The sequence below is a fragment of the Chiloscyllium plagiosum genome, chromosome 34 (assembly GCF_004010195.1).
Source record: "Chiloscyllium plagiosum isolate BGI_BamShark_2017 chromosome 34, ASM401019v2, whole genome shotgun sequence".
Classification (NCBI taxonomy): Eukaryota; Metazoa; Chordata; class Chondrichthyes; order Orectolobiformes; family Hemiscylliidae; genus Chiloscyllium; species Chiloscyllium plagiosum.
Genome location: NC_057743.1, coordinates 9094725 through 9117450, shown reverse-complemented (window position 1 = coordinate 9117450; position 22726 = coordinate 9094725). Strand labels below are relative to the sequence as shown.

The 22726-nt window shown below is 45.1% G+C and overlaps 1 protein-coding gene across 2 annotated transcripts in view; it reads right to left on the bottom strand.

Annotated features, from left to right (window-relative positions):
- The window catches only part of alpl (alkaline phosphatase, biomineralization associated), a 148241-nt gene extending 131229 nt beyond the window's left edge, over positions 1–17012 (bottom strand). The window contains exon 1 of one of the 2 annotated variants that reach the window (XM_043675574.1): positions 16596–17012. The gene's annotated coding sequence lies outside the window, so the exon portion shown is untranslated. The remainder of the gene's footprint in view (positions 1–16595) is intronic. The other variant, XM_043675573.1, reaches the window with a different exon arrangement.
- Between the last annotated feature and the right edge of the window lie 5714 nt (positions 17013–22726).

Below are 22726 nucleotides of genomic sequence, written 5' to 3'. Positions count from 1 at the left end.
ACACAGCAGGAGCCAGAGTTTACTTAATTCTATTGAAGTAAAGGCAGTAAGGACTTCAGTCTGGCATGGTGACATTGGGAGGAACTTGCAAGCCTGTGTATTGACTCTGAGTACAAAAGTTAACCCACAGGCTGAAGTCTTCCAATTTGCAGCTAAAGTGTCTTTGTCGGATGAGCTTCAGGGCACCTGATCCACTAAGATCTGAACTGACTTTGCTCACACTATCTGTCACCCTTCACCATACTACTGACAGAAATGGGCTCATGGGCACCCATCCTGGCGAATGACTGGAGCTGGGTTTTCCTCACCAGCGCTGGGACCTTTCAGTCCTCACATCATTGAGCATTGTGCTCGATGCCATCTCAGATGCTGTAAGCCCTTCACACTGTGGGTGCTGGACATCTCTAATATGGCACTGCCAGGAAAGCTCACAGACCAGGTGCTGGAGCTGTTGGACTCGGTGATGGAGTGCAGAGCCATCCTTTTACCAACTGACTGCCATGGGATGACATTCGACTATTCAGCCCATCAGGTCTGCCCTGCCACTCGATCATGGCTGATGCATTTTGTTTAGGATTGTAGATTAGATTCCCTACAGTGTGGAAACAGGCCCTTCGGCCCAACAAGTCCACACCGACCCTCTGAAGAATAACCCACCCCGACTCAATCCTCTACCCTGTATTTACCCCTGAGTAATGCATCTAACACTATGGACAATTTAGCATGGCCAAATCACCCAAACCTGCACATCTTTAGATTGTGGGAGGACACGGGAGCACTCAGAGGAAACCCACACAGACACAGTGAGAATGTGCAAACTCCACACAGTTCAAGGCTGGAATCGAACCTGAGACCCTGGCACTATGAGGCAGCAGTGCTAACCACTGAGCCACCATGCCGCCTTTTCCAACCCCACTCTCCTGCCTTCTCCCTTTATTCCTTGATTCCCTCACGAATCAAGAACCCATCTATCTCTGTCTTACACATACTCAATGATTCGGCCTCCAACAGCCCTCTGCAGAAATGTGTTCCACAGATTCACCACCTTCTGGCTGAAGAAATACCTTCACATCTCAGTTCAAAAGGCTTCACTCTGAGGCCATGACCTCAGATCCTACTAATGGAAACATCTCTATGTCCACTCTATCTGCCTCTCAGTATTCTGAAAGTTTCAATCGTATCCCCTCCCCCCCCCTCACAAATCCTTCTAAACTCCATTGAGTACAGACCCAGAGTCCTCAACCACTCCTCATATGACAAGTCCTTCAACCCCAGGATGGCTATTGTAAACCTCCTCTGGACCTCCTCCAATGCTAGCACATCCTTCCTTAGATACAGAGTTCAAAACTGCTCACAATATTCTAAATGTGGTCTGACCTGAGCCTTATGCAGCTTCAGCAATACATCTCTGCTCTTGTATTCCAGCCCTTTTGAAATGAATGCTAATATGATATTTGCCTTCCTAACTGCCAACTGAACCTACATGCTAACCTTAAGTTGACCCTGAACTAGGAAATCTCATGTCCCTTTGTGCTGCAGATTTCTGAAGCCTTTCCCCATTTATAAAATAATCTACGCCTCTATTCTTCCTTCCAAAGTGCATAACCTCTCACTTTCCCACATTGTATTCCTCTGCCACTTCTTTACCCACCTAGCCAGTCCAAGTCCTCCTGCAGCCTCCCCACTTCCTCAACACTACCAAAAGTGCAGTGCGGGAAAAGCACAGCAGGTCAGGCAGAATCCAAGGAGCAGGAGAGTCGACATTTCAGGCATGTTCCTGATGAAGAGCTTATGCTCAAAACATTGACTGTCCTGCTCCTCAGATGCTATCTGACCTACTATGGTTTTCCAGCACCGCATGTGTTGACACTTCACCACATTGCGTGTTTTTTCGTTTGCTAGTCTGCTGTCTCTGACTTCCTTTGTCAGCCGTGGCTGCTTTGTCCTTCCCTTAGTATGTCTCTTCTTCCTTGAGTTGAATTTCTACTGTGCCTCCTGAATTAGCCCCCGAAACCCCTGCCATTGCTGCACCACCATCTTCCCTGCTCAGCTTCCCTTCCAATCAACTTTGGTCAGCTCCTCCCTCATCTCTTCGGAGTTACCTTTACTCAACTGGAATGTCTTTATATCCCATTCCAGCTTCTCCCTCTCAAACTGCAGGGTGAATTCGATCATATTATGGGATATGATCCCCCTTGGGGTTCCTTCACCTTAAGCTCCTTAATCAAGTCTGCCTCATTACATGTCCCCAATTCGTGTTGCCTAGTGGGCTCTACCACAAGCTGCTCCAAAGAAACAATCTCATATATATTACACAAACTCTTTTTCTTGAGATGTGCTCCCAATCTGCTTTTCCCAGTCCACCTGCATATTGAACTGATTGGAGATTGTTATCTTTTTGGTTCTGTTTTCTAATTTAGCCTCTAGCTGTTCATATTCTCTCAGCAAAACCTCTTCCCTTCTCTCTATTGGGTACCTACATGGACCATGAAATTTGGATTATTCCCCTCCCACTCCAAGTTCCTCTGCAGCCCAGATGGAGATATCCTGAATCTGGGCACCAGGCAGGCAATCTCTTCCTGAGCCTTTGGGACTCTTGTTCCCGGTCACACAGAACACTGTCTATCCCCTTGACTATAATATCCCTGATTACAAATACTTTCCCCTTTTCTCCCCCCTCTTGAGTGGCTCCCTGTATCACAGTGCTCATCCTCCCTATAGGCCCTGCTCTCACCCCCACAGGGAGCAAGAATCTCAAACCTCTTTGACAAGCTCAAGGGCCAAGGCTCCTTCAGCACTACCTCCTGGATCCCTCTACCTACCTCACTGGTAGTCACACCCTCCTGCCCTTGATCTCTGAATGAATTTGAGGCAGTTAATCTGAGGGGTGTGGCTGCCTCCTGAAACACAGCAACCGAATAGCTCTCCCACTCCCTGATGTGTGGCACTCTTTGAAGCTCAGACTTCAGCTCATCAAATCTGAGCCTGAGTTCCTCAGGAGTTCCTCAAGCAAACAACTCATTCTCCAGATATGGTCACAATGGAGCCCGCCAGCTCCCATGCCCGCCCGGCATCTCTATGTTAATTATTTTTTTCTTAATTTGATGTTTAAAAATTTTGGTCTTTTAGTTTGTAACCTGTAACTATTTTGCCTATTTACCTTAAATCTGAAAGTAAACTATAACAGATAGTCAAATTGATAGCCATGGTCAACCAATGAACTTACAGTTTACCTGTAATGACTTGGAGATACTAGTGTTGGACTGGGGTGGACAAAGTTAAAAATCACACAACACCAGGTTATAATCCAACAGGTTTAATTGGAAGCAGTAGCTATCAGAGCCCCGATCACCGCACAACCACCTGATGAAGAGCAGCGCTCCGAAAGCTGGTGCTTCCAAATAAACCTGTTGTCGAATGTGGTGTTGTGTGATTTTTAACTTTACCTATAATGGCATTCTCTTGATGCTGGTCTTCAATTTATCCTGTTTAAAAAACCTGACAGTACCTGGGTCAAAGAAAGCAAGCAAAAAGCACCTCAATCCCCTCTGCATCAAATTCCCTGAGCTATATATTCACTCAGGCTGATCTCACCCTGGACCTCTCCTTCCTGTCTGTGTGAAGCTTACTCTTACACCAAGCTTGCGATGCCACGCCACCATATCAAGCCAGCCTGGGGTCGGTCATAACAAGGAGGGAGTTAATGTGCACAAAGTGATGCTCCTGGTTGTCTGAGGGCAATGTATGGAATGTACATTCTTGGGCAGTGAGTGTCTTGTGAACAAAATGTGAATTGAAGCCTGATGGGTGGCATTAGTGAAGCAATGGAGGCAAGATTACTGTCATTGCCACAAGCAAGGCTTCTGATTCCAAGAGTTTTACCCTGCCACTGATGAAAAGAAATAATAACTTGCTCCACCAACTTCGCACGTGACATTAGCAATTTTGTGCAGTTCTTGTACAGTTGAATTGCAATCCAACATGGCAAGCATCCAACTTTATGTCCTGATGAGTTGACACAAGATATTCCCTTCATCCTTCATGTTCTCTTTTATGTTGTTATCTCTGTGACACTTATGACATTTCAGCCTCCTACCATTTCTATTGAGCCCCTTAACAATATAATTAATGTGTCCACTTTACCCTCAGAGCCCATGACTTTGGAAATTATTGCACCTTATTTCAGAGAGCTATGGACGCTCAATTGATCATACGATTTGAGGTGGAGATTGATAGATTCTTAGATATGAGTGACCTCGAGTATATGGGGATCATTGCAGGAAAACAACATCGAGCTGATCAGCCAAGATCTAGAATGGCAGAGCAGGATTAAGGCCTACTCCTGCTCCTGTGTTCCTAGTTGGGACACTGAAAGTCAGGGGTAAGGAGGGACATAGGGAGCTTGAGCTAGATCGATTATGAGGTGAGGGATGGTTCAGGGAGAGATTGCAAAGGATAGATTCATAGAGTCATATAGCATGGAAACAGACCCTTCAGTCCATCAGGGAGAGTCAGTGATTGGGGAGTTCGACTTGGGGATCAAGATGGGATCAGATTTAAGCTTGATCTTGCCTGATCCAAACCAAACGCTAAACCAACAAATGTCCACCAGGTGCTCTGGTTTCCTGTCACAGTCACAAAGATGTGCAGGCTAGGTGGATTAGCCATGGGAAATGCAAGGTTCAAGGGCTAAGGTGGGAGGCCGGTGCATGGTTTGGTACTCTTTGAGGGTTGGTGCATTCTTGATGGGCCGAACAGCCTCTTTCCGCAGTGTAGGGATTCTATGATTTTCCATTCATCCTTGTGATGTGGTTCAGTTGTCAGAAATTCGGCAGAGAAATGTAAAAAATCTCAGTGAAGCTGCACCTTCTGACATTTAGCAGCTTCTCAAGAGAATTGTTGGTAACACTGAAAAGCCAAAGGGTGATGATTACAATGAGGTCTAATAGTTTTATTGCGCATTCCCATTATTGCAATATTCTAAATATGTCCAAAAAAAGGAAGTGATTTAATGCTGGAATATACACAGAAAACAGGAGAGAGATTAAAGATTCGCTCTCCTAACTTATTCTGATATCAATCAAATACACAATAACTTGAATCGGTGCTTTAATGCGAGATGGCAGGTTTAATTCCCTGTCACTGCTGGGGAAAGCTGTTTGCTTCAGTGCAGATTCGGTCTCAATCTGGCATTTGGACAAAGTACCCCAGAGCTATGGGTGTCGAGGGAGTGAGGAGACAATGAGTCTGTTTCTCTCTCCACAGATAATTTCAGACCTGCTGAGTTTCTGTAGCATTTTCTGTTCTTTGAGGAGTTAGAATGACATGGACAAAACAGGAATCCCTTCCCCTTCCATGTTTTAAACCAGCAATACAAATAATCCCAAGATCCAAATATCCTAACTTGCTGCCTGGAACACAGTACGTGACATTAAATGTGAACATAGAGAGAAACCGGAAATGAGAGGGAGATTTCTTTTATTCATTCATAGGATATGGGCATCATTGGCTCGGCCAGCATTTATTGCCCAACCCTAGTTACCCAGAGGGCAGTAAAGAACTAACTACACCGTGGGCTGCACAGTGGCACCGTGGTTAGCACTGCTGCCTCACAGTACCAGAGACCCGGGTTCAATTCCCACCTCAGGCAACTGTGTGCATGTGGAGTTTGCACATTCTCCCCATGTCTACGTGGGTTTCTTTCAGGTGCTCCGGTTTCCTCCCACAGTCCAAAAATGTGCAGGTTAGGTGAATTGCCCATGCTAAATTGCCTGTAGTGTTAGGTGAAGGGGTTAATGTAGGGGAATGGGTCTGGGTGGGTTGGTACGCTTCAGAGGGTTGGTGTGGACTTGTTGGGCTGAAGGGCCTGTTTCCACATTGTAAGTAATCTGGAGTCACATGGAGAACAAACCAGGTATGGATGACAGATTTCCTTCCTTAAAGGATATTAGTGAACCAGATGGGTTTTTCTGACAATCAACAATGGTTTCATAGTCATCATTAGACTATGGCAGGTCCCCAGAATGTTGCCTGGTCTCTAGATTAATTATCCAGCGATAATACCACTACACCATCACCTCCCCTTGCCTCTCTGAAACATCTTCGGTCACACGCACTAAACAACCCCACTGCGCGTGGCCGATCACTTAAACTCCCCTTCCCACTCTGCCAAGGATATGCAAGTCCTGGGCCTCCACTGCCAAATCGTAGCCACCTGATGACTGGTGGAAGAACGCCTCATCTTCCACTTTGGGAGTCTCCAACTACATGGGATCAATGTGGATTTCACTAGTTTCCTCATTTCCCCTTCCCCCACCCTTATCCCAGATCCAACCTTCCAACTCGATACTGCCCTACCTGTCCAGCTTCCTTCCCACCTATCTGCTCCACCCTTCTCTCTGAACTATCACCTTTACCCCCACCTCCATCTACCTATCATGTTCCTAGATACCTCCCCCCTAGCCCCACACCCCTCCCAGTTATCTCTCAGCTCCCTTAGGCCTCCATCACATTCCTGATGAAGGGCTTATGCTCGAAACATCAACTCTCCCGCTCCTCAGATGCTGCCAGACTGACTGTGCTTTTCCAGCACCACACCTTTTGGCTTTGATTTTAAAAAACAGCTAATTTGACCTTAGGGGAGGTAATAGCCTAGTGGTATTATTACCAGACTATTCATCCAAATGTTCCGGGAACCCAGCTTCAAATCCCACCATGGCAAAGAGTAGAATTTGAATTCAATAAAGAATCTGGAATTAAGGGTCTAATAATGACCGTAAAGCAACTGTCAGTTGTCATAAAAACGCATCTAGTTCACTAATGCCCTTTAGGGTAGGAAGGCTGCCATCCTTTCCTGGTCTGGCCTACATGTGACTTCAGACCCACAGCTGTGTGGTTGACCCTTAACTGTTCTCTAGGCAATTAGGGCAATAATTGGCAATAAATGCTGACCGAGCCAGAAAGGCCTATATCCATGGATGAATATATAAAAAAACTTTGTGCAGAAAGGTGTTCAGTTTACTCTATAAAAATCAAAACCAGTACTGTAACAATAGACAGAAGAAGCATTCCCATATGATAAAGCAGTAAAAATTGTGAATGGTACACACTGGGACCTCAAAATGGTGCTCTAGTATGATCAGTGTATTTAATGTGGTTTTTTTCCTGGTTTGAGTTGTCATTTATTCAGAACTCCAAGGATTAAACAGTTCAACACTTCAATGACTCATCCACCACAGAAGCATCAAAGAGCTATCCCAGTAACCGCGATGAGTGCCGTATTCTCAGAGCAATGCTCTGTAATCCATTACCACCCTGAGAGAGGGGGCATTGCAGACTGACATCTCCCTATTGCGAGAGTACTGGAAGCATGGTGAGGAACCCCCTGCAGGGGTGGCAATTCAGAGTCCAGTGACCCTCAGGTATCAATGTACCCTGGTGCTTCTCCACAGCAACATAGCGTCAGCATTGAAACAGACCAGAATGGCTGATCTGTTAACCCTACACCTTAAAGGGCCCATCTCTCACTCAATTACAACTTTCCTGCAGTCATCACATACCTCTTGTGAGTTCATAAGCAGAAGGTGGTGAGGGAGTTTGGATTCCAGACTTTTCTGGGCTGACTGAAGACAATAGTACAGTGAGGAGAGAGGGGGTGGGGGGTCTTTAAAAGAATAAATGAGTCTCACTTTCACATCCCTTCCACAGATCAAGCACACTGTGAGGTCACCTGGGATGTACCCAAACTCTTGAGCACAGGCTCGTCAACTGGTCATAAATTCCAATATAATATGTTCTAGAACATCCCAGGGGCTTTTATCTTAAAGAAAATAAAGCTTTGAGTTCCTAATTATTACACCACTCAGAGACATCCGGAATATTTTTATAGATGTCATCAGTTAATGTCAGCACAGCGATCATAAAGTAGCTATTTTGTACACAGCAAAATCCCACAATCAGTAATGAGGCGAACCTGTTTTCAGGGCTGTTGGCAATGGAGGGGAGGTTCCCTAAAGTATAAGAACTCTACACCCTTCCTTAAGTCATGCTGTGGGACCTTTAAACACTATTTAAGTTCCTAATGCAGTTCAACAGAACCTCAGCTTTTTGCAGGTCCCATTATCCAATGCTCGTAAAATCCCTACAGTGTGGAAGGAGGCCATTCGGCCCATCAGATCCGCATCAGCTCTCTGAAGAGCATCCTACCCAGACCACCACCCTGCCCTATCCCTATAACCCTACATTTCCCAAGGCCAATCCACATCTTTGTGACTGTGGGAGGAAACCAGAGCACACCCGCACAGACATGGAGAGAATGTGTCACAAACTCTACACAGACAGTTGCCCCGAGACTGGAATCAAACCCAGATCCTTAGTGCTGTGAGGCAACAGTGCTAACCACTGAGCCACCGTACCATGATGTGCCTCCCCGGTAGCTCCATAGAACTGGCCTCGGGTCTTATCACAGATTATGAGTTCCAACGTCCCTATCGCTTGTGCAAAAAGCAACGTTTAGAGTGTGTCAACCACTTTCACTACCTTTGTCACAGATCCCACTGCAGCTGATGTTGACTTTAATCAAAAGTTTAAGTTGGTGTGATATAGCGGATACATCTCCCTGTGATTTTCATTTCCATGGCTAATATATCCTTCCTGAGGTGTAGTACACAAAACCAAATGCATTCAGAGATTAGAAGCTGGAGAGCTGCCTAGCAATAGCTGTTTAACTGTTGCCTGTTTTCTACAGAGTACAGATTATCTGCACTGTTTCACTTTCTTCCGTCTGAATTTGAACACAGGCAAAGTGTCAGCAGCTAATTCACAATGTTATAGGTACCACTTACATGTGTGCATAAGGTAACGCATCTAAAACTCCATTCAAAAACCCACCAGTCCACATGAAAAACCTTGATTCAACATAATTTTCGCCAGTAGTCATTTTAACTCTTGTCTTTTCTCATTTCAACATGCTGCTTCACATCATTCTGACAGTTAAGTAGGAACACGGTTCCACCTCCACCTCTGTTTCAGCCCTGGCACATCCTGCTGATCTTAAATCACATCTCAACTTAGGTATAACCCAGAGAACTGTCTCGTATTGTAAATTTGCAATTTACAAGAGAATATGTGTGGGCCAAAGTTTGGCAGATGGAGTTCACTGGGGGAAAATCCAATCTCATCCACTTTGAAAGAAGGAACTTAAGTCAGAATATTTTGAGGTTTGTGAAAAGACAGACATATTGCCGAAAATGTTCCTCATGCACTCAGAGAATTATAGGTTCCCAGGAATATGAGGTTTGTGTCTTTTTTGAATAACGGGAGGGCTTGGGGAGCCTATAGTTCACCACTGCTTTCTACAATGGCATTCACCTTGGCAAATCAAGATCAAGTTGCCAACCAATCAGTACCCAGTATTAGAAAAATTGTTGTGATCAATTGAAATTTGGCATTCTTGCATTGGTCCTGATGAGTGTAGATGAGAATCTTTAGCAAAGTCTCACTCCTTTCTGTGCACTGCACATTTTGTGTACCAAGGGATATTTAATGGTGAGGAGACAAACAACTAAAAGCCAAAGGTCAAGTTACATTAAAAAAAACACAAAGGCAAATGGTGTTTGTGCTGAGACGCTTGGAGGACAAAGAGATGGGAAGAACTGATGTTCTATTATATAGAGTCTTGGTCAGATGCTACCTGGAGCACCGAACATAGAACATAGAGTATTACAGCACAGCACAGCAATGTTGTGCCGACCTGTGAGTCCAGTCTGAAGCCGATCTATCCTACACTCTTCCATTTTCACCCATATGTTTATCCAATGAGCATTTAAATGCCCTTAAAGTTGATGAGTCTACTACTGTCGCAGGCCAGGCATTCCATGCCCCTACTACTCTCTGAGTAAAGAAACTATCTCTGACATCTGTTCTGTATCTATCACCCCTCAGTTTAAAGCTATGTCCCCTTGTGCTAGCCATTATCATCCGAGGGAAAAGGCTCTCACTATCCACCCTATCTAACCTTCTGATTATCTGTGTTCAGTTCTGGGCAGTGAACCTCAGAAAACACTTGTTGACCTTGATGCAATGCGATTCATCAGTATAATACCCAACCTCAACACACTAAAGTACCTTAGCTTGTGATCAATTCAGCCTAGATAGAGTCATAGAGTCATAGAGATGTACAGCACGGAAACAGACCCTTCAGTCCAACTCGTCCATGCTGACCAGATATCCTAAATAAATTTAGTCCCATTTGCCAGCACTTGGCCCTTATGCCTCTAAACCCTTCCTATTCATATACCCACCCAGATGCCTTTTAAATGTTGCAATTGTACCAGCTTCCACCACTCCTTCTGGCAGCTCATTCCATACACGTACCACCGTCTGTGTGAAAAAGTTGTCCTTTAGATCCCTTTTCAATCTTCCCATCTCACCGTAAACCTATACCGTCTAGTTTTGGACTCCCCCAGCTCAGGGAAAAAAAACCTTGTTTATTTGCCCTATCCATGCCCCTCATGATTTTATAAACCTCGATAAGGTCAGCCCTCGGACTCCGATTCTCCAGGGAAAATAGCTCCAGTCTATTCAACCTCTCCCTATAGCTCAAATCCTCCAATCCTGGCAACATCCTTGTAACAGAATTTATAGTGTCATGCAATTAAAACAATATTTAGAACAAACTAAGATTGCTGTTAGGTTTTGGTTCATTAATAAGTAAATCCAAGAACTTCTTTTAAGTCACATTCTCAAAATAACATAAGGTTTAATAAAAAATGGTAACATCTCAGCTCGGACAATGCATTAAAGGTGTAAGGTTAGAGTCTGCTTGGATTCCAAACAAAGATAGTGAAAGTGGTTGACACACTCTAAAAGTTGCTTTTTGCACAGGCGATAGGGACGTTGGAGCTCATAATCTGTGGTAAGACCCAAGGCCAGTGGTATGGAGCTACCTGGGAGGCACGCCATGGTATGGTGGCTCAGTGGTTAGCACTGTTGCCTCACAGCACTAGGGATCTGGGTTCGATTCCAGTCTCGGGGCAACTGCCTGTGTAGAGTTTGTGACACATTCTCCCCATGTCTATGCGGGTGTGCTCTGGTTTCCTCCCACAGTCACAAAGGTGTGGATTGGCCTTGGGAAATGTAGGGTTATAGGGATAGGGCATGGTGGTGGTCTGGGTAGGATGCTCTTCAGAGAGTTGATGTGGATCTGATGGGCCGAATGGCCTCCTTCCACACTGTAGGGAGTTTACAAGCATTGGATAATGGGACCTGCAAAAAGCTGAGGTTCTGTTGGTTCTATTGCCAAAGGAGGAATTTATAAAATGTCACATGGATTGACTGCCTGCAGGTTGTGTGCTTCTTGAGCAAAAATAGAATGTATCTGCATTCACAATTCTGCAAAGTTCACCCCGTAGATTTATATGTGCATGTGAGGTAGCGAGAGAGAGAAAATGGGAGCGTGTGTGTGTCTGTGTGTGGTCACCTGTAGTGTGACATGAACCCAAGGTCCCAGTTGAGGCCATTCCCATTTGAGGCTATCAGCCTCTGCTCAGCCACTCTGTGTTGTTTCGGATCCCGAAGTCTGCCTTGGAGGACGGTTACCCGAAGATCTGAGGCGAATATCCCTGACCGCCGAAGTGTTCCCCGAGTGGAAGGGAACATCCCTGTCAGGTGATTGATGCGCAGTTATCTGAGCTGAGATGTCAACATTTTTTTTATAAAACCTTATGTTATCTCCAGAATGTCAGAAAAGATTTACAAGGATATAATAAAGTTAAAAATCACACAACACCAGGTTATAGTCCAACAGGTTTATTTGAAGCACTAGCTTTCGAAGCACTGCTTTCACCTATGATGGAGCAGCGCTCTGAAAGCTAGTGCTTCCAAATAAACCTGTTGGACTATAACATGGTGTTGATGTGTTTTTTAACATTGTCCACCCCAGTCAAATACCTGCACCTCCACACCATGAAGTCCATAGAGATCATGTCCACTGCGCTGCCCTCATCAATTTCCTTTGTTACTTCCTCAAAAAACTCAATCAAGTTCACAGACAACTTCTCACGCACAAAGCCATGTTGACTATCCCTAATCAGTCCTTGCTTTTCCAAATACATATAAATCCTGTCCCTCAGGTTTCCTTCCAACAACTTGCCCACTTACCAATATAAGGCTTACAGGTTCATAGCTCCTTGGCTTTTCTTTACCACCTTTCTCTAATAGGAGCATCACATTAGCCAACCTCCAGTCTTCCGATACCTTGCCTGTGGCTATCGATGATACAAATATCTCAGCAAGAGGCCCAGCATTCTGGGAGGAGGAGGGAACAGAGTGATGTGTTTAAAAAGGGAATCCTTTCAACTTATCTGGATGAGTGCAGCTTCAAAACCATGCAAACATATCTACACCATCCAGTATAAAGTAGTCTGCTTGGTTGGCACCACATCCACAAATATCCATTCTGTCCACCACCGATGCTCAGTAGCAACAGTGTGTACCATCTGCAAGATGCTCTGCAGAAATTCACCATAGATCCTTAGACAGCACCTTCCAAACACAAGACCACTTCCATCTAGAAGGACAAGGGCAGCAGATACATGGGAACACCACCCCCTCGAAGTTCCTCTCTAAGCCATTCACCATCCTGACTTGGAAATATATTGCCATTCCTTCACCGGGTCAAAATCCTGCCATTCTCTCCCGAAAGGCATTGTGGGACAATCCACAGCAGATGGACTACAGTGGTTCAGGAAGACAGGTCACCACCAGCTTCTCAAGGACAATTAGAGCCAAGCAATAAGGGTTAGCTCAGACACCCGTCTCCCATGAACAATTAAAAATAAATCTTCAAAGAATTTGATAAGATTGGTTCAGAAAACTAATTTTCCCTGTTGAGGCAATTTTGGGGGAGGAGGTGGGTGGAAGGGGGAAGGAGGAGCTGGATCTTAAATTTAAATCTTTCCCAATACGAAATTAAGAAGCACCCTGTCACATAAAGGGTAGTGGACGTCCAGAATTGACTCACTCACAAGGGCTAGATGATGGGTGACGACTGAAGCTTTCGAGACTGGGGTCAATCAGTTCTGTTAGTTTGAGATTTGGGGCAAAGCTGAACAAGATGGAGATGAGGTACAGACCAACCATGATCTCACAGCCTCCTCATCGTCTCCCTATGAAGACTGGAGGGAATGTTCCCATTTGAATGCAAACACGCTGGAGGAACAGCTCAAAACCTACATGGGTTTCCTCTGGGAACTCCGGTTTCCTCCCACAGTACAAAGATGTGCAGGTTAGGTGGGTTGGCCATGGGAAATGCAGGGTTACAGGGATTGGGTGGGTCTGGTGTGGTGAGTGGGTGGGTGAACTGTAGAGGGTTAGTGCCAACCCAGTGGGCCGAACGGCCTCTTTCTGCAGAAATTCTATGAATCAGTTCTGAAGAAAAGTCAAATCAGACTCAAAACTTTAACTCTGTTTCTCTCTCCACAGGCCTGCTGAGTTTCTGCTTTTTGTCACGGAGCAGGTTCTGGTAGAATTGGAATGGGATGGGATCAATGGATCCACTACCTCTCGGTTAAGGGGCTTAAGGACAGAGGCTACTCACAAAAACAACTGGCAGCTCTTTGTTAAACAGAGACATGATGTGTTTGTGGGCACAAAACGGAGCAGGGTTAGATCTGCAGAAACTGAGCACTGGGTGTGACTGTAGACCTCAGCAGAGTGTATGCCGAGTGGTACATCTGAGGTGTGTGAGAATGAACACTGTTTCATGCTCACTCATGAAGCAAAAATATCAAAACAAATTATCTTCTTAAATATACACACAGCTGTATAATTATACATTGATATCTGCTGTATGTTTTTTTTTCTGACAGCAATCACGGATTTATTTTGAATGTAGAGTGGTTTGGGTAAATACAGAAATCTGCTAAACAGACACGCTTGTTAAACGTGAATTTCCCAATGTCATGATCAAAGCAGGAAGCAATGTGTCCAACACGACGTTAGGTCACTGAATCTCAACCATCCTCCAAGTATGGATCCCTGTACAAAATGTAGGATCAGGCACACCATCCTTCGCTTCCCACTGCCACAGAAACCAGACAATTTATGCCTACCAATGACGACAGAATAGGCTTTTTTTATGCATGCATGGGATCTGCGCACCTCTAGCATTTATGTCCATCCATGATTGTCCACAGGGAGATTAAGAGTCAACCATGTTGCTGTGGGTCTGGAGTCACGTGTAGACCAGACAAGGTAAGGATGACAGTTTCCTTCCCTGAAGGACATTAATGAATAAGATGGGGTTTTCTGATAATCAACAATGGTTTCACCTTTAACCCTTTCACTCATTCAAAACCTCACATTGTCAAAGATTTTGAAAAGAACTTTCCCTCCCGCTCCCGGCCTTTCCTGGGATATGCTCCTATATGGATTTCATGCTATCCTGCACCTTCACCAGGTTGTATGTGTGTAAATGACCACTCCAATATTTGTTGTCTGTTGGGAAACTTCTGCATTGCTTTCTTCATATGTTCATGTCCTTCTCTTTTGTTACCTCCCAGAAAGGGTAGTAAACTGCAAAATGAACACAACGCACATTGGTTCCCAATAGCCAGCAGGGTGTTTCACTTGTCCTGAGATGTGGGCACTACTGGCTGGGTCCAAATTTATATTTATTGAATTACTGTGGAGAAGGTGGTAGGGATTGCAATCTTTCAGATGGAGGAACACCTATACTGCTGTTAGGGAAGGAGTTCCAGTATTTTGACCCAGCGACAGTGTGGTGATGTGGTTATGTATTTCCACATCCGGATGGTGAGTGACTTGGAGGGTAACCTGCCGATGGTGGTGATCCCATGCATCTGCTCCCTTTGTCCTTCTGGATGTTAAAGGCAATGGGTTTGGAAGGTACTGTCAAAGGATCCTTGATGAGTTGCTGCAGTGCATCATGTCATGCTGTTGCTGTGTTAGTGTTGGGGGAATATGGAAAGTGATGAATGTGGTAACGACCAAGTGGACTACATTGTCCTGGATGGTGTCAAGCTTTTTGAGTGTTGTTGGAGCTGCACCCAACGAGACAAATGGGGAGCATCTCATTGTAATTGATGAACAGGCTTTGGAGAGTCAGGACATAACTTACTGCAGTATTCCCAGCCTCTGGCCTGTTCTTGCAGCCACTGTATTTACATGGTAAGTCCGGTTCAGTTTAAATTAAGATGTGGAGATGCTGGTGTTGGACTGGGGTGGACAAAGTCAGAAGTCACATGACACCAGGTTATAGTCCAACAGGTTTATTTGAAGCCACAAGCTTTTGGAGGGCTTCTCCTTCATCAGGTGAAGTCACTTGTGAAGGTACTTCACCTGAGAAATGAGCAACTCTGAAAGCTTCTGGTACGGTGGCTCAGTGGTTAGCACCGCTGCCTCACAATACCAGGGACCTGGGTTCAATTCCAACCTCAGGCAACCGCCTGTGTGGAGATTGCACGTTCTCCCCTTGTCTGTGTGGGTTTCCTTCAGGTGCTGCAGTTTCCTCCCAAAGATGTGCAGATAGTTGGATTGTCCATTCTAAATTGCCCAAAGTCTCCAGAGATGTATGGTTAGATGGATGATAGGGTAGGGGGATGAGTCTTCGGAGAGTTGGTGTGGACTTGTTGGGCTGAATAGCCTGTCTCCACACTGTAGAGATTCTGTTATCCAATATCTTGCAGAGGTGTGAATTCCAGTTCCCAGTTGTGGGCCTTGCCCAGATTAGGGTTTGAGGACCACAGCACCTAATTCACACACACAGCTGCTTCCACTGAGCAAAGGGGTTGCTGCATCTTTGTGGTAATTCAGACCAAATTGTTGCTGTATCTTGGTTGTACCGAATGGACAGTGCCCACAACACACAGCACCAAGGAGAGTGAAGAGCAGGGGTTACGCTGACAGGGGTCAGCCTTCATTTATATCGAACACCACATTAAACTCATAGCCTATTCTTTAAAGTTCCAGCCCCACACAGTGAGAAAGAACCCAGTGTCATTTATCCCTAAATGCACACCTCTAAGGAATGATTTAATTCCATCGAGTTTACAGCACAGAAATAGGCCATTTATTATTTTAGTGCTGCTTCTGAGACATTGTGGTCAAGTTGACGGTTTAACTTTACTCTAACACAACAGAGAGACTACACTTCAAAAGTACTTTGAAGTTTGTGAAGCACATTGGGATGTCCTAGCCAGTGTTAGACAATAGCTATGACTGATCTTTATATAATCATGAGAATAAAAGTCTCATTGGTGTAAATACAAATCACGACCTGAAACAACATTCCCTAATGCATTCTTACTATTTCTGTCAGATACATTATGGAGCTGTCTTCCCTTTTTAAGATGATGACAGATTGGGCTGTGTGCTTCTTAGTTATGTTTCTCCCCGCTGGTCTGTATCATTTCAGATTTCTGATGGTCAGCATTAATCCCACTCACGCTGCTGCTCCTGATGAGTTAAAACCTAAACATGTTAAACGCTAGGCTAAGCACTCATTGTTATTGCAGCTCATACACTGAAATGTGTCAAAGGCTGCCAACATAAGCTAAACAAAAAATCGTACTTACTGTACCTTATATCCGTGCATGTGTTTGTTGGAGGTCATTTATAAAAAGGCTTACACAAGAAACTTCCTGAACATTGATGCATAATGAAGTCGCTATGTGTTTCCAGTAGGATGTCTTAGGTGGTCCTTTAGACCCACTGTCTCTGTCTGTGAGTTACAAAACGAGTTGTTCTTGCTATAGAGCACTCAACGTTTATTTTAAACCCTATTGGTGTTGGAACATAATGGTCGTGTTACATTTACTGAATGAGGCAGCACCCAGTGCCCCTTTTCTGTTTGCACAACCCCTCCCCCGTTGCCAGGAGTCGGGTTGGTGGTTGGTGTTACAGCAGGGCAGCTTCCAAGTCGTATATTTCTTGTTTTCTCTGAGAAGTCGCTGCGCCAGCCTTTGTGGTGTCGCCATGCAAAACATCGAATTTCTACTCGGGCAAAGTCCACTTCAAGGCAGCAAGAGTCAGGCAAACACACAGTGGGCAATGACCGTTTAATAATGGCGTGCTTTTCTGTTTCAAAAATGCAAGCTAGAATTCAGTCTGGGGAGTTGGAGGAGGTGGGAGGGAGGATGGGGGATCTAATTAAAGGGCTTAAAATCAGAACATAATCTGAATGCCCTCCTCACCTCATCAATTCTCTCTCTGCCTTTTAGGGACTTCTTAAAAACATCCTCTTTAACTTCATAATTAGCCAGTTATTCAAATATCCTCCTTCTTTGCCCACTAGCAATTTTTACATTCTATACAAATTTTTATTGCATAGCATTATGACACGTGCAGGTTGAATTACTCCCCAGATCGATATTATTTACGCCACCTCCTACCTCAGAGTGGAAGCCAGTTGTTTGGGTTCACCATAAAGTGCTTAAAAATGGGTAGCGATCAAGGAAGGCAGCCCCGATGAGAAAATCCCAAGCAAATTCTAACCTATCAACGTTGGCAGTGAATCGCCCCTGGCATTGCCTGTTGGCGTCATTGCTGGGAGACTCAACAGCCTGTGCCCACACACCACCTTCCGGCCAGAGTTTGTAACAACATCATTACAGGCAATCTGTTTACATCCAGAATTCCCAGTCAAAGGACTTAAATAGGTGGTTGCAAAGTGATTTTGTTTTGAGAGAGAATTGACCACAAATTATGATAAGGAGAAGGTGACTTTGAACATTTTCAAGATTTGTAATACTATATCGAGTCAGTTTATTTTCGGAGGTGTCTATTAGATGTTATTCTATGTATTGACGTTCTGTAATTTGCAATAGGATGGGTCTTTTTCCAACGCACCCATGTTTATTTCTCATCTCGTAAGTGCCTTCAGTTTCCTTGCTGTTGATATCTCCATGCACTGTTGGTTGTTAAAAGTTAAGTCAAGTCTCCAAATCAACAGCAATGACTAGGAGGGCAAAACATTGGGGTGGCACAGTGGCTCAGTGGTTAGTATTGCTGCCTCATAGCACCAGGGACCCGGATTCGATTCTAGTCTCGGCCGACTGCCTGTGTGGAGTTTGCATGTTCTCCCTAAGTCTGCATGGGTTTCCTCCCACAATCCTAGGATGTGCAGGTTAAATGGATTGGCAATGCTAAATTGCCCATAGTGTCCAGGGATGTGCAGGCTCAGTGGGTTAACCATTGGAAATGCAGGAATAGGGTGGGTCTGGGTGGGATGCTCTTCGGAGGGGTGGTGTGGACCTGATGGGCCGAATGGCCTCTTTCCACACTGTAGTGATCTTGGAAAGAAACTCCCTTCAAAGTACTTCCATTGTACTTTGGTGCCTCGAACATTCAGAACCAGCAGATCAGTAACTCGTCTATGGGCCATAGGTGAGAAAGCTCGCTGTGGCTGACAGCGTTGTGTGGGCAATGGGATCACTCAGCTGGGGACATGGATATTAACAATGAGCTGAGAGTACCTTGAGCAGAACAACACTGAACCCAGTCTGAGGATTTATATCTCGATCAAGCGCAGACTCAAAGCACTGAGTCAGGACATGCTGGAGAGCAGACGTAGGGTTTGATTTGTGCCATCAGGTTAAGAAGTTTGCTAAATGTCAGGTATAGGGTTAAAATTGTGCAGAATAAGGGAACAGGTGTTGCTTCTGCAAAAGTTTACATTATAAAATTAGGCTGCACATGCCAATACTAAACAATGAGAACCAAAAACAGGTAGAATTATCTGTGACTAATAGGGCAGAGCGACCGTGTAGCAGGATGTGCCAGTAACAGGAGAATAGTGTGCCAGTCTCAGGAGGGATGTGGCCAACGGATGGAACTTAGTTTGGCAGGATGATCGCACGAAGACAGCCAACTATGCCAGGATAGTCACATATAAGGAATGAGATAAATAAGAGTAAGGGGCGACCGGCTTAGAGTAATGGGAGAAGTAAACAGAGGCAGAGAGATGCTAGACAAAGGTGGAGTGAAGCTAGAGCTTGTGATAGGCTACGTGCTACAGTAAAGGTAACCAATGGGGTGAAAGGGAAGGACCGAGAGACGCAGCTGAACACATAAATCAGAATGTAACCCTCAGATTGGGGCGCTTACTCATTAGTCACCCGTTCTTGCAAGTACCTATCAATAAAATTCGCTGCTTCAGAATTTGACTCAGACTGAAATTTATTAATGTGCAAGTTTTGTTTCTCACACTAAATCAACCACCTCTGTTCACTGAAGGATAGAGAGCCCCTGAAGAATACTTGCAGAACTGCATCTAAGCACCTGAAAACAAAAACTGTGGGAGATCAGGCCAGGCAGCACCCATGATCTCCAGCACTTGTTGTTTTCAGTACAGATTCCAGCATCTGCAGTAATTTACTCCTGCACCTAAGCATCGCTCTGTCTCTCTCTTCAGGTGCCATGCCCGAAGAGGATATTGGCAACCATAACCTTCCACTGGGTCGGCTCTTCTTCAGGGTTTGCTGACCAGGAGGCTTTCCCACCCTCAGGCCCGATGGAAGCCTTTAGAGGCTGATAACCAACTTGTTTGGCCATGCGATGAACACATCATCCTTGGCCGACAAGTGCCGGAGTGGGACTTCAACCTGGAGTTTCTGACTTCGAGGTTGGCACGCTACGCATTCAATCATGAGGCCCCCGGCCCTGAGGGTGTTGCCACCTTGAAGAGAGAGGCAGAAAACCTGAGACTAATTCAGGGCATTTAGGATCTTCTCTTCAGTTCGGTATGTGAGCTGACTTGGCCACTTTCAAACAGGATAGTGTTAGGGCACAACGTCACGGGGACCGAAAATGTGTGTTCCTGCTAAAAATGTGACTTTGGGTAAGTTGCCTGTCATCGGTTAGAGCTACACAGACGCATGTAACCTTGGATACAAGAAGATGTCTACTCAACCATGGTAATGAAGAGAGGAAATGGCATGCATTCCTCATTATTTTCTGACTTTATTGGGTGAAGATACTCACAGAAATTATCTGTCAGTTACCCCTGAACAACAGCAGGAATTGAGAGAGCTTACAGCAGTTCAGGAATCATGGGGCCATGCCATTAGCATCAATCTGGCAGGGAACCTGTGAGACAATGGCCTGCCAGCTTCAAATACACACCCCAGGTAACACATCCAGGAATAGGGCAGGAGGGTGAGTCTGGGTGGGATGCTCTTTGGAGATCGATGTGCTCTTGATGGGCTGAATGGCCTGCTTCCACACTTCCATGATCCTAGATAACTTGTGGTTCCTGATCTTGCATTCTGCTCCCTTGCTTCCTTCAGTGACATGGCTCATTCATTCTTGCGCACGGACTAAAATCCTCCATTTTCTGCTGTTCTTGGACAATAGCTTGAAGGTGGAAGTGAGAGAGGAGGCCTTTCCACAGCTCATTGCACCGTGTGGAGATTAAGAACTCAGTGTTTGAACTGCTGCTATTCACCATGGATTGTGGGAAATACCAGGATGCAGGTTTCACTTCAAATGAAACTGAGTCGGAGCAGAGAACCCAGTTTAAAGTCACTTCAGAACAGCTACCCAGTAACATTTTCTTCGCTAAGAGAGTGATCAACATCAACTTGAATCTTGAGAGCATCAACCTCCAAAATCAATTAGGAAGCAATTGGATGCTGTAATGGAGGACCGCTCCGAAAATGTGTAATAAACTGGTGCAGTCTGTCGTGGCATTGAGCAAGGTGTGTAACTCTGTTCATGGTAAGGCCAGGCGAGGGTAGAATGCAGAAAAATCAATGCTGAGTCAGCTTCTTAAAGTCAGAAATCACAAGACACCAGTTTATAGTCCAACAGGTTTATTTGTAATCACAAGCTTTCAGAGCTGTGAAGGCTTGTGATGTCAAATAAAGCTGTTGGACTCTAACCTGGTGTCGTGTGACTTCTGATTTTGTCCATCCCAGTTCAAACGGGCATTTCCACATCATAGCTTTTTTAAGGACAGCCTTTTTTTTTTAACCCTATTGTAGCTTCCACACAAAAGAAAGCATTTAGCGTGCTTACCTTCATTGGTCTACAGGAGGCGGGGCGCCATGTTATGTCTGTACAGGAGATTAGTGAAGCTACGTTAGAGTACCATGTACAGTTCTGGTTGCTGTGTGAGGGGAAGGATGTTATTAAAAACAGGAGAGGGTTCAGAAAAGATTTACAATGGTGTTATAGGGACTGGAGGGCTTGAGTTATAAGGAGACGCTGGATAGGTACTTTTACCCTCGAGCGTGAGGAGCATGGATAAGGTGAATAGCAAACATTTTTTTTCCCAGGTAGGGGAGTCCAAAACTAAAGGGCATGGGTTTAAGGTGTGAGGGAAAAGATCTAAAAGGGACCTGAGAGGCAACACTTTCACACAGAGAGTGGTGCGTGTATGGAATGAGCTGCCAGACAAAGTGATAGAGGCTGTTACAATTACAACATTTATAAAACAGGTACATGGACAGGAAAGGTTAAGAGGGATATGGGACTAGTTTAGTTTGGGAAACCTGGTCGGCGTTGAACCAAAGGGTGTGTTTCCGTGCGGTATGATGCTTTAACTTGCTAAACGGTGAGAAAATTCGTAAAGCCAAAGTACAGAGGGATCTGGGAGTGCTAGTCGAGGATTCTCTAAAGGTAAACATGCAGGTTGAGTCAGTGATTAAGAAAGCGAATGCACTGTTGTCATTTATCTCAAGAGGGTTGGAATATAAAAGCACCGTTGTGCTACTGAGACTTTATAAAGCTCTGGTTAGGCCCCATTTGGACTACTGTGTCCAGTTTTGGTCCCCACACCTCAGGAAGGACATACTGGCACTGGAGCATGTCCAGCATGCGGAGACATTTCTTCAGCCAGAGAGTGGTGGGCCTGTGGAATTCATTGCCGCAGAGTGCAGTAGAGGCTGGGACGCTAAATGTCTTCAAGGCAGAGATTGATAAATTCTTGATGCCACAAGGAATTAAGGGCTACAGGGAGAATGCGGGTCAGTGGAGTTGAAATGCCCATCAGCCATGATTGAATGGCGGAGTGAACTCGATGGGCCGAATGGCCTTACTTCCACTCCTATGTCTTATGGTCTTATGGTCTAACTCTGAGAATATGTTTCTCACATCCTCCTCCCCCACTTCTCTATGTGTCTCCCACCCTCCCCTGGGGCTGGGAAGTTCCACAGAGTGGACCATCGAAGAAAGGAGATCCTGCAGCTACCTCACATCATCTTACCCCTACCCTCCCATAGCTCGAAACATCCCCTGGGAGCCTGGTCAGAGGAAATTTTTTGGAAAACTTCTGTGTGCAGTGATATGTGAGGGCAGTTGTCCTGGGTTTTTTTCTGATTGTTTTTCTATAGGGCCAAATAGCGCCATTTATTTTTCGTTTCAAAATCACCCATGGTTTTATATATATGTATTCCTTATTTTCTAATATATAGTGACATAGAGGAGAGACAGCACTGTGTAAATATTTTATTGTACTTTTTCCTTGCCCCACCAGGAAGACAGCCATGTGGCCAAGTGAACATTCACAAGTCAACGCTGTTAAGGGTAAAGCTGTCATCAAAACATGAGGGAGGGGCGTTTGGGAGAGAGGGAGGGGGCTAAATCAAAATGGAGTCGGAGGGGGAAATAAAGCACTCCACTCCTGGGTGCCCACGTCTCCCTAAAGGTGTCGAGAGTATTGCTGGACACCACATGCTCTGTCTCTAACAATACCCGGGCCTGAGCA